We start from the raw sequence: 13,076 nt of genomic DNA, 5'->3' as shown, positions 1-13,076 counted from the left end.
AGCTGGGTTCACACAACCAGGCATGGGTCTGCAAACGGTGGCCTCACCGATGGGATTTACATGCGTTGAAAAGGGGCGAGGCTTTGGTTACACGCTTATGGCTGTGACCTTGATGTGGTTGACACCCTGCACGACCACTTGGCCACCAACAATGAACCGAAATTAAAAGTAACCACGCTTAGCGTGTGGGGCCAGCCAAGGCAGCTGTCAGGTTTTTAACTGGCAAAGGGGGTGAACACCACCGTAGGCTTTGGGTAATTGCTTGTGACAGAAAGGCACAGAAGAGACCTCTTTGATTCATCTCTAGCTAAGATACTTGCTTCCGGTCCCCAGAATAGCAAAGTCAGAAGTAGTTTCTGTTCCATTCTTTCAGAGGCCTGAGAAATTCAGACTGGATTAGCTTAGCGGTCTCACTATTCCTCTGCAGGAAAAACCCCAGCCTGTTCCACATCACAGAACATGGTCATGTGAAAGTGAAGTGGGTGGTATAAGCCATTACAAAAAGTAAAAGTGTTGGTTAAATGGGTAAATTAGCTGTGGTCAGGGAATCCCCTACATCTTCCATAGCTTGCTCGGTGTCAGATCTAGGGGTACCGGCATCTTGATCTTGTCTGCCATCTTGTCCGTTTGGACCCACCTCCCTGGGCACCACTTTCTGGGGGGGGGGATATGTATGAATATATAGGTCTCCCCTTTATCACTGCCAGAGAAATTGTGTTATCAAATTTAACACTGTTGTTTCTAGCTGGAAAAATGATTTCCACTTGCTTTGGGACCTGCCAAGTAACCCATTTCCAGAATTGGTTTCTCTTCCAGAAGCAGCTGATGCATTTTTCTGGAATGAAGTTTTGACTTCTGAAAAGACGTCCACCTTTGCTTTGTACATCTGAACAGACACATCGGCTGGGGTTTTCAGTCTTTTAAGGCCACTGGCATATTTTGGAATTTGGGGAACGTCTTATGGGCGCTCTCACAAAATGGCTGTTGTGGTGGTATAAAACGACAACATAAAACCCCCTTTTACCCAAAGGCAATGTGCTTCTCACCCCCCCTCTACCACCCAAGGTTAAGCTATAGTATCTAAAATTACTTGCATTTTTCTGAAAACTGAGTTCGTTTTAAATGAGGCCCTAATTACAACCTCCTCTCATTTTAATTTTCCTAGGATGCTTTTGAAGTACGCGCAGAGCCTAGAAAGTTTTCTTGAAAATAAAGACAATGCTTGAGGGAATACAATTTACATCTTTGGTTGGGCTTGCAAGATTCTTTTTCTAAAAACCGCAGCAACTGGCTGTGCTTTGAGTGATCTTGAGAAAGCTAAGCAGGGTTGACCCTGGTTAGCCTTTGGATGGGAACCTACCAGAAAATCCCAGTGGTGTAGCCTAGAGTGGGAAATCACAAAAGACATCCAGGAGCTACAGGATGGGTTCATCTTTTTTTTTTTAAATCAGGACATGAAATATAGTGGTACAAAATGAGGCATCTTCAGGTACATCGATGTCCACCTTGAGGTCCTACAATACAAGCCAGTGAAGAACCCAAAGTAGCTGAGCCCCTGAGATCCAAACAACCGGCGGTTGTGATGTGCAGTGATAGAGGTTTACAAAACTAAAAAGGATATATTTAGTCAATCTGAATTAAGGTGCTTTACTTCATGTTCCGAGAGTCAGTTGGGTGTGGTGCTTGAAGGCCCCAGGCTGAAAACCAGGAGATCATGAATTCCAGTCCTGCCTTAAGCACAAAGCCAGTGGGGGGACCTTGGGCCGCTCCTCCCTCTCAGCCCTAGGAAGAAGAAGGCCTGGGCAAACCGCTTCCAAAAATGTTCCCAAGAAAACTACAAGGACCCCCCATGTAATCGCCACACTGACTTGAAGGCACACGCAACACTTTCTTCTTCAGCATCCCAGCCGATAAACTCCCATTGTTCCCATATTTATAAAGCTTCACTGCACTCAATTCTTAATTTCAGTTTTGGGGGGAAATGCTCGGGAATAATATGCTAAGACAGTGTGAATATTTGACCCAGAGATTTGTAAATCAACTATCTGTATAGCTTTAATTATTTGATACCGATGTCTGGATGCTTTTAAACTATTTGATGGATTTCTTGTACATGTGCAAATGCACTCCCCCCCCCCAATAGATTCAGAAAGTTGAACCAAATTAATGCTTTGATTCAATAACCCTGGTTTGATTTTCCAAACTGCAATGATATTCTGATTTTCCAAAGTGAGCCGTCATTTGCACTCCTGTCTGTCTGTCTGTCTGTCTGTCTGTCTGTCTGTCTGTCTGTCTCTATCTATCTATCTATCTATCTATCTATCTATCTATCTATCTATCAATCATCTATCATCATTTATCATCTATCATATCTACTGTATATCTATATCTGTCCATCTGTCTGTCTTTCTGTCTTTCTATCTAATCTATCATCTATCTAGATTGAATAAACATTACCTCTGCCAATTGATTAGCTGTTTCTTAAAAAAAAAAAGGTAGAACCAAGAGAGACATCAGTATATTATAAGAAAACTTTTTCTCCATCTCTCTTTAACTTTAGAATTTGAAGTTAGAAAGTACATCTTCATAATGCATATTTTGTTTTTATTGACTTATTTGACTAATTTCCATCCATACCCCAACTTCTTGCCTACACTGTCTAAGGTGGTTGACCACAAGCAAATCTGAAACAAAATGGTGGTTCGCCTATTGCATTAATCCATACACTGTGTTCTTTCCACATGTGAAATCCTAAACCTGGGTTAACAAAATAAAACGGCTGTGTTTATAAAACATGATTTTCAAAGTTGATCCTTTTATGGGGGCAACCAGATGGCCTGGTTCACAGAAGATCCTATGACCAGGGTTCAGTTCTCCAAAAGCTTGCGAGTTATAATTGAATGTATTTGCTAGCAGGTCAGCAGAAGGTGAAGGCAATGGACTATTTGTTTGACTCAGTGGCCAGGTTCATGCTTGGCTTAACATGGGAATCCACCCACCTGGGTCTCCTTCAAGCTTTGTATGTATCAAACCAGTTTGAAACGAGGCTAAGGACAGGGAGCTGTGGAATCAAACCAATCTCAGCCAAGAAGTTTATGGAGTCAATTGTTTGATTCAACGGTGCCAAGCTGGAACACAGTTGGTTGGGCTTTGGCACAGCGATGGTGGTTTCCAAACCATGATTTATAGCTTAGTCTGCTTAGATTGGGCCTAATCCTCCCAACCTTTGGGAAGGACCTGATGACATGGCTCAGCTGCCATGCCTGGGGGTCTGGCAATGGTGGAAAGCCTTTACAATGGCTGTATTGAGCGGACATAGGATGAATTCTGCCACTGATCATGATTTTCTGTTTTAAATTGATTATGGATGGTTTTTATACATTTGTATATTGGTTTTTTTAACTTATTTTTTACCTGTTGTGAGCCACCCAGAGTCACTTAATGAGATGGGCAGTCATACAAATCAAAATAATGATGAAGATGAAGATGAAGATGAAGATGAAGATGAAGATGATGATGATGATGATGATGATGATGATGATGATGATATGCTCCCAGGCTTTGGGGGATTTCCCCCCTACCTTTAAGGGGTGCCCTTAATTTTGGGGTCCCCCCAAGCCCTTTGATCTTTCCCTCTATCAGCTGAGTCAATAGTGTTTTTTTTACTTCGGCATCCTAAGAATTAATTTGCTTTTAGCCTAGAGCTGGTTAGACAATCGGGGGCTTTCCCCACCTGAGTGATTATGGGAAATGCAGTCCAAAACCACCATTCCCAGAAGCCTCAATCAGCATGAGCCATGAGAGCAACTATGGGGCTTGTAGTTCAAAGCATCTGGAAGGTGTTTGGTTGACTACCTCTAGGATATGGGAGAAAAACTCAAAAGCAGGGAGAACAAGGTATAGATAGCTGCAGGGGCTAATAAAAGCAGTCAATAAAACAATAACATACCAAACAGCACCCAGTTTAACATAGTTTAAAAGGGACTGTAAGGAAGGAATGCCTTCCCTCGGGGTAACATGCTTGCGAGACAAATAGGCCTCCACTAACCCAGCTGCTATCTCAAGATGTGATTACAGTCATTCGCTGTGCTGGCTTTAGAAAGGATCTGTCCAAATTCTCGATAGTTCAGGAAAGTGAAATCAAATGTCCATGAATGGCTCTTGGTGTCCTGTCCCAAAGAGTCATTACACAGTCCAGTATTTAATTCCAGAAGAGTTACTCTCAGCCAAAGAGGTAGATGGAATGATCATCAGGAAGTCAGTCCAGATATCAAAGCTAAGCTTCCTTGTGGAGGTCACAAAGGGCAAGAACCAAAGTCAAGGTTCAGACAAGAATAGAGATTGGTTTGTGATAGACCAAGGTGATCTGACGGCTCCATCAGGGTCCAAGAGAAGCCACTCAAACAGGCCCAGAAGATTGCTTCCAGCCATGAGTTGCTGCTGACCGGAGACCTTTGACCTGAAAGATGTAATTTCCTTGCCTCGACTCAACTCTACTGATATGGCTGCAAGTCCATCCAGTTTATTTATCGACACTTGAGTATATCTTCATTCCCAAGATGGTCTCTCTTGTAACCAAGCACTTTGGCCCTTCCCCACCTTCTGATATCCAGTCTGCTGCCAGTAGCAATGCACCTCACCAACCGGATGCAAGGACGGTCAAGGAAGATCCTGGGATCACGGTATTGGAAGGGGCTGCTGAGGACACCAGATCCAACCTCCTCCTCTGTACAGGAATCCACATTGAAGCATCCCAGCCAGAGATGATCCAACTTCTGCTTGGACACAACCAAGGAAGGGGAGTCCACCGTCTTTCTGAGTTCTCCTATTGAATTATCTTTAAGATGTTTTTCCTAACATTCAGCTGGATCAGTCAGAAAACATGTGGCAGACTGAGAGCTTGGGTTTTTAAAATTCTTTTTTATTCCTGTCCCTTGTTCCCTGTAATTCAAGGCCCCATCATCAAGCCACTGGCCTTCCCGCTTGAGCTGGAAACACACAGCTTCTGAAAGGTGATGGTGTTAGGCACTTCCACTCCAAGCTCTCTTTCTTGAATAATGGTTTTTGCCACATTCCCTATAGACCATCCTTGGGAATTTTCAGGTTGGTTAGAACTGGACTCACTCGGGTGGAGGAGGCCTCTGCCTAATCCATGGAGCAACTAGGATGGCAGGTGAGTCAAACAGTGTTCACTTGCTATCATGAGATAAAAGCAGTCATTTATTCCCTCTCTTGCTGGATGAAGCCTCCAGGCGTAGCAAAGATCAGCTGAACGGTGAGTCATTCAGTAAGAAGGTTTTACTCTTGACAGCAGCTCTTGAAGGGGACGTGGATTCCAATTCGTCCTTTGAGAACGCTTTTCTCCCCGAATCTCCACCCAGGATTGATCTGGGCAGAGCCCAAATCCAATGGTTCACTTTCTTGTCCCTTGGCATCTCCAATGGCCTTGACAATCCCCAAAGTTGGATCCTAAGACGGTCTCCCCAAGAGAAAGGAAGTCTTCAAAAAGGAAAAGCCAGAGGGTTTCTGACAGTTTTCTGCAGGGAAACAAGGTTTTTTTGCATGGGAACATCTGCCTGCTTTGGATCCCTTCCGTTTTAACAGCTGTGGGCAGAGATTCCAGGGTGTGGATGTGAGTCTCATCTGGCGGGTCCTTTTTTTGTTGCATCCAATCCAAACTTCAACCAAGAGAACATTTGAGATCAAGGACCATGAAAATAAGATAACGTCTCTCCACTTGTCCCCAGGAAGCCAGATCGTGGTGGAAGAACAGCATTTCTTCGCGTGTGTTGGTGCCAAAATATGAAAGCTACCGAAAAGGTAGAGTGAAATGTGTTGCTGTTTTTGTTGTGATTATGATTTGCATGAAGGTGGCTTTGAGTGCTGAGTTGCTGTTTTTGATTGTTTGTGGCTCCATTATGGCTTATTTCCAATCAGAGCAAGGTTGTTTCTCTGCCATGTTGCAGCTCTGGGCAGTCCATTTTCCCATTGGTGGGAATTCTTGCTTTGCCCCCATTTCCTAGCTCCTGGGTTCTCTTTCTTCCCCACCCCATAAAGCTTCAGCATCCTGTTCCTGAGGACACGCTATGCTTTCTGCCTCAGAGTTCACAAGGGCTGTCGAATGCAATGGAGGACAGGTGGCTTGCTGGTCTTGTAGCTCTTCCTTTCCTCAACCGCTCAGATTTTCCAACACAATGGAAATGCACATAAGATGTCCTGAAAACTTGGATTGGGAGAAGGAGTGTTTTATTTCCTTTCCATGTGGCAGTGAGGGCATTTTTTTGATGTCAGGAGCTGTCGTAGTTTGAGTGGCAAGGCACTTGACCGTATGGCATTTTCTACACTCTCTGTTGATCGGCAGAGAGAGACCTCAAGGCCGTCTCTGCCTGTTTTCAGCATTTCAGGGTTGGAAGAAATGGAGTTCAGGTTGGATTCAGATGGTTCTGGAGGGTTTGGGGGTGTGTGGAAGTAAAAGAGAACAGTTGCAATGTGGAAGGAATGTGCAAGGTTGATGATACAGCAGTCCTGGTCCATGAATCAACCATTCTTTGCAACTGGAATGCTTGGGTGTATGTTGTTATGAGGAAGATGAGAAGTTGGGTGCTCTGCTGTTAATTTTCGGCCTGTCTGAAATCTGTGGCACGCACAACTGCTTCACTCTAAGATACCAACTGCTCCAGGATAGGCTGTGCTCTTTACACAAATGGTTTTATTTCACAAACTTAGACTGGCGCTTCTTGCGCAAGGACACCAACGAGTGGCTAGAAGTGGACCACCTTCCACCCCAAAGCCTGCGTAATGCAGTGCCAAACAGCCACGACTAATTTATCGCTTTTGTAAAATCAGCAGACTTAGCTTTATTGTGGCTTCCAGCTTAGTAGCTGGTGGGAGACAGTGAAGAAAGAAACATTTGTCATAAGCAGCCACCGCGCAACATAGAATCCCAGTACCATCCCACCGTGGGGTCCTTAGGAATTGCAGGAGAGATATGCTGAAGACACTCCCTGCCGTCAGGAGTTCATCTTCTGGCAGGTGGGAGAAGGCCTTCTCCTGCCTTGCTCCCAGGGGGTGGAGCACACGCCCTTGGGATTGCATCTACCCCCCCCCCAACATTTAGGAAATCTGCAAAGATGCATCAATTCCTCCAAGCTTTTAATTGCTGGCTGAGGTTAGCATTCATGTTATGCTTCAAATTTAGTAATTTTCTTCCTTTCTTCAAAATTAAAGCAGATTCTTTTTCCCCTAGGGGTATCCTTAAAATATCCCACCCTCCCTCCCTCCCCTCCCCTCCCCTTCCCTCCCCTCCCCTTCCCTCCCCTTCTCTCCCCTTCCCTTCCCTCCCCTTCCCTTCCCTTCTTCTCTCATTCTCCTTCTTCCCTCCCTATCTCTCCTCCCTCCCTCCCTCCCTCCCTCCCTCCCTCCCTCCCTCCCTCCCTTCCCCTCCCCTTCCCTTCCCTTCCCTTCCCTTCCCTTCCCTTCCCTTCCCTTCCCTTCCCTTCTTCTCTCATTCTCCTTCTTCCCTCCCTATCTCTCCTTCCTCCCTCCCTCCCTCCCTCCCTCCCTCCCTCCCTCCCTCCCCTCCCTCCCTTCCCTTCCCTTCCCTTCCCTTCCCTTCCCTTCCCTTCCCTTCCCTTCCCTTCCCTTTCTTACCTGAGGTTATGTGACCAGCAAAACGTAGGGAAGATATCAAACAGCACAGTCACTTTTGTTAATATTGAAGCAAAGAATCGGATTAACAGGTTCCTGTAATATCACAGCATATCTAGAGTTCGTTACTTACTTTCCTGGCACTAAATCTGTACTTACAAATCTGTCACTCTGAGTGATGGGTGGTTTCAAGGGCTTGGTCTCTCTCATTCCATTCTGTCCCCACCTCCCAAATTCTCCCTGGTTTCTGCTTCCTCTGGCATATAATCTGGGAGGAGATTCCTGCTTTATGCTTTGATTGACAGCTCTAACGCAATCATCACAGAGGGAAAGCCAAATAAATCATGCCCGCAAGGTAGGAGACGGTAGCTGTTCTGTTTAGGCAATTCCAGATTAGGACCCACCTTGGGGAAAGTGCCAGCTCCGGGAAGTTCTCCAGCCTCAGCAGGTGGCACAGAATCAGGATCGCTCTACTACAGTCATGCTCAGAACTACGCAATACTGATCACTTTGTGTACCACACTCTGTTGCATACACTAGATGGTTGAAATTGTGGAGACATAATATCCTGAACCCTGGATGCTGTGGGCTACCCTGAGTTGGTGCCATGAATTTAGGCAAAGGCCAAGCGGTTGCATTCTACTAAGTTATACAAGCATGGTTGGATCAGCTTTGATTGAACATGCTGTTGGCACCCCACCCCTGTGATTTCTAAACCAGGGTTTGTGGCAAACCTAGCTGTTATGGTTTACTCAGTAAAGCGGGTTTAATCAAACCACAGCTGAGCCCACGGGATGAACCCAATCAAGCTTCCAGTCTTTCTTTCCTGGCAATTTGCAGAATCGTCAGAATGAACGCTGGAGACATCTGTTGAGAAAGTATTTATTGGCTTACAGCTGTGCCACTCCTTCCTCCCCTGTCCTGCCCCCACCCCAGTATAGATTTTAAAACACTGAAGTTCTTCAGAAACTTAGTGGAGTTTCTCGGAAAGGAAGTTAATAATGGCAGACACTTCCCCATGACATGTTCTGAAATGCACAAAATCTCAGGGCAGTATTCTGTTCAGTGCTCAGTTTCCATCCACAGGTTAAGAATAAGCTCCTATGGAAAGCCGAGGCATGGTCCTGGATGAATGTGGTGCATCACAGAGTTTCCTACAAGGTTGAGGTAAAGGGTAGGTATAGCTGGACACTGCCTACCAAAACCCATATTGACCTCAGGACTGTCCCAAAGACTTTCTGGGCCTCTTAGTTCTGCAACTTTTCCTTGTTTCAGCATCCAACTTGGAGCATCCAAGCAATGACCCAAGATCAACAATGTGGCATCTCCTTCTATTTTCTTTATCCCCCTTTGTCTGGCTGATTGAGCCAGGAGAAGGAGAAGGAGGAGTCTTGTCCTGGAGGAGGTCGGACTACTGCTCCTACCTTGCCCGATTCCCCTTCCGAAATCTAATTTAGTTTGAACAGTAGAACCGCTGATGACTTCATTATCTCTGCAGGGCTATTCCATCTCATCTCTCGCCGGTGCTTCTGCTCTTGCTTATTTCACAGCAGCCCAAAGGCAGCCATTTTTTATCCCGTCAATAGGACCTTCCGATAGTGGTTTGGAGAATTAAGACAACAGTTGGATATTCCTGTGGAGCAGTGGTTGACATTCCAGAACAACAACTCCCAGGAGCCCCGACTTGTCTAGCCAACGGCAAGGGATGATGGGAGTTTTTGTTCAACAAAGTCTAGAGGTTCCCCATGCCTTCTTAACCCCAACAGATCAAAGCATTTAGAAAAATGATGTAACTGGATATTGACCTTCAAAGAAAATTCTATTTTCCATAGTGGGTTATTAGCGTTACCCAATCTAAGCTGCAAAAAACAGGATCTCATTAGAGGGCAGCAAAGAATTAAAAGTTGTCTCTGACTCCTGACTGCCATCTCACGGCCATATTGATTTTTGCTGCCCAGATCTGATAGCCCACGATTGATCTGAAAGTCGGTGGTTGGCTTGATACTAGGCCATAATGTGGCATGTTTGTTTGGACTGAATGTGCTGTGGGAATGTAGCCCTTATGGAATATTCCAAAAAATCATCAGAATAAACCATGGCTTTGTCTATGTACATCCAGTCACTACAAAATTGCAATCTTATATGGTTTTTAAAACCCCCAAACCTGTGATTTCACTCTGGATTTACCTAACATGCTAACAGAGAAATTAGATACTGAGAATATGAGCCAGGCTGTTTTAATTTCCCTGCATGCCACAGATAGCTAGAATATTCTTTATTATGGTCATTGACCCACCAACATAAAATAACAAAGCACATAAGGTATGCCATCTTGCAGATTCACCACATCATTGGAGCTTTCAATGGCCACCGTCTTCATCTCATTCATCTGGATATTGTAATCTTTCATTATTAGGATCTGAAATATCAGACACTATAGTGATATAAAAGGAAATTGGTAGTGGAGGTGGGGAGAGACAGAAATAAAGAGAATTACAGCCCATCTGGGCAGAAATTCAATCAGTCAGTGAGTGCTGCCAAGGTTAAATCCAGATTTGGCAGTTTCCTGGATATTCTGCAGACCTTTTTGTTAAAAGAAACAGAGCATTCTCGTTACCACCCAGCTCCAAACAGGAAGAGAGCAGAGGTGCTTATATATTCAGAACACCACAGTTGATAGGACAACAAAACGTCCAAGACTTTCATAGCCTCCACCAGACAAGGACACACACAATCTTTAGGTGAGGTATGGTTCAACCTTTCCTTCAAGACCATCAATGACATTGAGCCTGTCTAACAAAACACATTTCCGTGTGAGACAGAAAGGATATTATGGAGGTAATTAGATAAGGAGAAAGATCTGCCAGGGAGAGGCCATCATTGTATATAAGGGCTTTGCTCCTATCTATCTGCAAATCCAGCTGAAGGACTCACTGTTTAATCTTTAGGATGGCTCTCTCAGGCTCTGAGAACATCCAGAATTGGACTGATAGACCACAGGTCTGATGCTCTCCTTTTCTTCCAAGAAGTAAACTTATCAGAGAGGATTAACCAGGCCGATGTTGTAACTGTCGACAAACTTAAGCTATTGCATCTGAATGAAAGGAAGCTAAGATGGTGGGCCTCTGGAGTTTAGACAACATCCTGGTTGCATTTGAACAACCTAAGTCAATTACAAACCTACTTGGTCTCCCATCCAAGATCTACTATCCAGATCTGAACTCACTTTGCTTTTTTTTTTTTGCTTCTATCTATCCTACTCCATGTAAGTCATGTCAACGTTGGCTGGCAGCATTTAAGGTGGGAAATTCTTCTGATGTGACCTGAAAGTTTGGGCAGATGGAGTACTGCAAAAGACTGAAACTTATCCATCCCAGTGTCCTGTATGGGGGTTCTGAGTAAAAATCAAGCATTTGCGGGTATGTGTGTGTGTGTGTGTGGTGTGTCACATGGTCTCCAATTGGATGATCACACAACAATGGATTTAGAAGAGCATTATATTTAGGGAGCCTAGTGTGTGTTTTTGAAGTCATGGTTGTCTTTGTGTGTGTGACTGTTGTGTCTCTGTGTGAGACAGATAATAAGGTATCTTATTTGTGGTGTTTCATTTTTATTTAACTGCAATGAAATCCAATGATTTTTTTTTTTTGTCCTACCTCCCCCCAATATTTTGGAGCATCTCCCACAACTGTCTATTCCCAAAGCCAAATTTGCCTCTTGGCTCAGAACAAGTTGGGCCTTTGTGAGGCTGAGGAAGTTCCTTAGAATCAGGTGAAACAGAGAAGAATCGGTTGGGTGGACTTTCTAGGGATTTCCTGGGTGCTTCCTTTTTAAAATTTATTTAAAATTTGGGATCCTCCATCACTGCTTTCTTCCCATGCAGAACATCTCTGCTGGAGGATTCGTGAGGATTAACCCTCTCGCCTTCCCCAGCCTGGTGTCCTTCAGGTGCATTGGGACCATAACGGACCACCTTCTAGGCCCGTGCAAACGTTCAAACGTCGTGCAAAGCTCCCCTGGGAAGCCGTTGCATGGATCAGCAGCTTCAAATGGGCGCGTTGCACAGCTCTTCAGAGTTTGCCCTGACTTGGAATGCAGAGCAAATAAGTAGCTTGCCTTTCAGTGCAGCCTTGTCTGGCGACTCCCAGTGTTGGGAAAAGGATCCATGGCTCAAACAAACCAAACCCAGCTACGTCACGCTCCTAAACAAGGAGCCAGAATGGGAGGCGTTGTGGTCCCAGCGTGCTGGGGTGGGGGAGCACCATTATTCTGGAGAAGTGATTTCTACATCAAGCACCCTTCTGTAAATACTTGCTTGCATGGCTATATTCCAGCAGTTGCTCACAGACTCCCTACGTTTTGCTCCAGGTGTGGCCGTTGCATCCGGCTTTCTTGCTCACCCGCTCGGAACTTGCAATAGACGGGTATCCCAACTTTTCCCCCTCTTCCTGCCTTTATGCAAATCTTTTTTTCCTTCCCACCTTTTCCCATCTGGTGAAATTGCTCAGTTTAGATCATTCTTCTGGTCAGTGTTTTGCAGGCAACACTCTTTCAGACAGTTGCAGGATCTGCTTTGCCCGCAGCTCACGCTGATCTCATATTTCCTTTACGAAGCAAGGGAGCTCTGAATCAGCAGGGGCAAAGCATTTCTTTCTCCAATAATTATCAACTTCATCTTGTGTGTGCGCGCAGGGGGAGGCAGTTTCTGTAATGTGTAAGAGAGAGATGAATGCCCAACCTGATTCTGCTGTTCGTAAATCTCTCCCTTCGGTCTCATCCCACGATGAATAAGGAAAAGTTGGTTCTTGTGCAACTGCCAGTGGACTTTCACGTAGTTTGGGTTATTTCCAGTTTTCAAGCTTCAAGTACCGCTGCTCATCTGGGTGAAAGAATATCACCCAGGCATTAAGAGAATCAATGGCTACTTATTTATCACTGGAAAAAAAGAGATTTATAATAATTTAAATCATTTTACATATACATCAAAGGTAGCAAACGATCTAAATTATTACAAATCTTATTTTTTAGTGATGCACTCTTGGCTAAAGCATCAATAACCTAATTTTTAGAACCTCTTCCCCCCTTCCTTCCTTCCTTCCTTCCTTCCTTCCTTCCTTCCTTCCTTCCTTCCTTCCACAAAATTCTGGAGTTTGTGGCCCTAAGGAAATTTGATTGGATGTGTTCATAGTCAAATGTGATAGATTTTGGCTGTTTTTCCCATGGACCAACATATCTTTTTTTCTTTTTTATAAATTGAGAGAGAGAGAGAGAGAGAGAGAGATTTTCATTAGTCATCAGGTATCAAAGCATAAAAGAACATGAAAACCTACACTGATAACATCCTCATTTTTTAAAAAATGAGATCAATCATAGTATTTCAGAATAAAAGGCAGTATTTAAGAAGAAATAGAAAGTAAAGCTAGTGGGAA

This window comes from Python bivittatus, unplaced genomic scaffold (genome assembly GCF_059951505.1).
Source record: "Python bivittatus isolate LINGU-HERP-01145 unplaced genomic scaffold, Pbiv_v1 ctg000280_np1212, whole genome shotgun sequence".
Lineage (NCBI taxonomy): Eukaryota > Metazoa > Chordata > Lepidosauria > Squamata > Pythonidae > Python > Python bivittatus.
This window is presented reverse-complemented; position numbering follows the sequence as displayed.